We start from the raw sequence: 2574 nt of genomic DNA, 5'->3' as shown, positions 1-2574 counted from the left end.
AGGACATTAAGTAATCACGCATATGATCAATTTTTTCACCTTCTTGGCTTTAGCTACTTTTGAAATGTTAGATATAATAAACAATTATATTTTGATAAAATACCTTCTAGTCTGAACACTTCTGACTGAACTGTTCATCTCTCTATGATCCCTTGTAACATTTAAGTTTTGTTCAAGTAAAACAATCTATGTTGTCAGGGTAAGATATTCTGATTGGTCTGTTCCTACATGGGAGAAGAGTAAAGGGTCAGGTAGACATTTGTGCCAGTAAGACCTCATTTGGGAAAATGTCAGCTGCAGAATGTTATAAGTAGCTCTTAAGCAAGGCTTACTTTGAATCCATTAGCTCCACAAACCTAATTCAGTTGGATCAATAAGTACTTGAAAAAGCCATCACCTTTGGACCTAGCTATAAATTATTGAAAGTGTGATCAAATTCCAAATGAAAAAGACTTAAAATTGTCATTGACAAAAAAAATTGCAAATGTGAGCAATCGATTGAACATGTAATTTTTCCCCTATTCACAGAATTTTAGGGAAATAATAGCATTGTTAGGAACAATAAGATTTCCTTGTTCCAAGTAAGCACCCACGGATATAAGCCTGTATAAAGATTGCATCACTAACTACTTAAATTTAAAAAATACTACATGCTTCAGCAGCACGTACTCCCAAATTACAATACAGAGATTAACATGGCAATTGCACAAGGATGATATGAAAATTTGTGAAGTATTTCGTATTTTTCATTCTTCAGATGCAAGAAATGAAAAACAGTTATTAAAACGTTGATTACAGGGCTGGGAAGGTGACTCAGTGGTAGAACGCTTGCCTTGCATGCTCAAGGCCCTGGGTTCGATTCCTCAGCACCACATAAGCAAAAAGAAAAAAGCCGGAAGTGGCGCTGTGGCTTCAGTGGTAGAGCGCTAGCCTTGAGCTGAAGAGATGAGGAACAGCGCCCAGGCCCAGAGTTCAGGCCCCAGGACCAGACCTAAAAAAAAAAAAAAAAAGTTGATTACAAAATAACAAGTGTAACAACAAACGTAATTCTTTTAAATTAAATTTAGTTTGGCATTAGTGTATTAAATCTTCACCTCAGAAAGGCGTTTACATAGCATAAACTTTACAAAACATTTGAAATTAGACAAAATTGTCATTTTATCCCAAAGAAAAATAATATTAGGACCTAGGCAAAAAAGGAATCTAAAACTTTCTATATGGAATACAATCTGAAAGGACACATTAATGAACCTATATATTATAAAATAATATAGAATTCAAAGTATATCTAGGAAAGAATAAAATAAATTATGAACATTATGCAAACATAGAATATAGAACATTTTAAAATATTCTTTTTCAGACAACCACCAGAAATACTTTAGTTTCTGTACTACTCATTTCAACAGATACGTTAAAATTATTTCTAATTAAAAAATCACAAACTCTGCAGAAATCATTATACATGTATACAAAAACTCTTGAATTCATTTTGACATCCAATGCAGGCAATTCACTTGGAAGAATTCCACGGAATTCATGAATTTTTACAATAAGTATTGGTGTTGCCGGGCGCTGGTGGCTCACTCCTGTAATCCTAGCTACTCAGGACGCTGAGATCTAAGGCTCACGGTTCAAAGCCAGCCCGGGAAGGAAAGTCCATGAGACTCTTATCTCCAATAAACCACTAGAAAACTGGAAGTGAAGCTGTGGCTCAAGCGGTAGAGCACTCACCTTGAGCTGAAGAGCACAGGCATAGCGCCCAGGCCGTGTTCAAACCCCATGACTGAGCAAAAAAAAAAAAAGATATTGTCCTTATTTGGATTGTGGAAATATTTTGTATGGACACAAAGGATGGACTTGCATTTTTGAAATTTAAGAAACTTAACCCGACCATTAGGACTTAAGAGAACAATTTGTACAGCCTTCCACAGCTTCATAGAGGTAGTGATAAATACTTATCCTTTGGGCAATTTCAAATGCAGTTTCTTCTAAGTTGTTCTTCACGCCTGGTTTATATAATGGTTCAACAGAAGGAGATCCAGTGTTTCTTTGCTATCTCAATTCTCAGCAGCAAGATGTAAGGGGGTCAAGAGGCCTTTAGTTAGGGCATTGGTATCTGTATCATGATGAAGTAAGAAAGAAGCCAGTCTGGTATTATTCTGCATATATACACTGTGCAGGGGTGTCCAGCCATCTACAGTTATTGCATTTGCCACTTGAGCCACCAACTCATGGACAATGTCTAAGCGTCCACTGTCGGCTTCCAGATGAAGTGGGGTATACTCATCATCATCCCCTATTATTCACATGAGTGGCCTTTTTGAAAAGTAGTTTCCGCACTGTAGTAAGCTGAATATTTTCAGTAGCCCAATGAAGAAATTTACTTGGATCCTTCTCCATGTTTTGTCTTGCAATTGATACTATTCCTTACTTTTTCATCTTGTTCCTCATCTTTCTAAGAATTCACTAAGCAGAGACTTTGAGAGCCAGTGGGAATGAGGTTTCCATGTATTTCCCTAACAGTTCACATTGGTTGAACTAGTCAGAAATTTCCGGTGAATTTTCTGCATA

General features: G+C 36.6%; 1 pseudogene; it reads left to right on the top strand.

Annotated features, from left to right (window-relative positions):
* The first annotated feature begins 650 nt into the window (after positions 1 to 650).
* LOC122122915 lies at positions 651 to 747 on the top strand (annotated as a pseudogene).
* Positions 748 to 2574: the final 1827 nt, after the last annotated feature.

The sequence above is a fragment of the Dipodomys spectabilis genome, unplaced genomic scaffold (assembly GCF_019054845.1).
Source record: "Dipodomys spectabilis isolate Male_0828 unplaced genomic scaffold, ASM1905484v1 ptg000217l, whole genome shotgun sequence".
In the NCBI taxonomy this organism is placed as follows: domain Eukaryota; kingdom Metazoa; phylum Chordata; class Mammalia; order Rodentia; family Heteromyidae; genus Dipodomys; species Dipodomys spectabilis.
The sequence above is the reverse complement of the archived record's forward strand: the minus strand, read 5'-3'. Positions and strand labels throughout refer to the sequence as shown.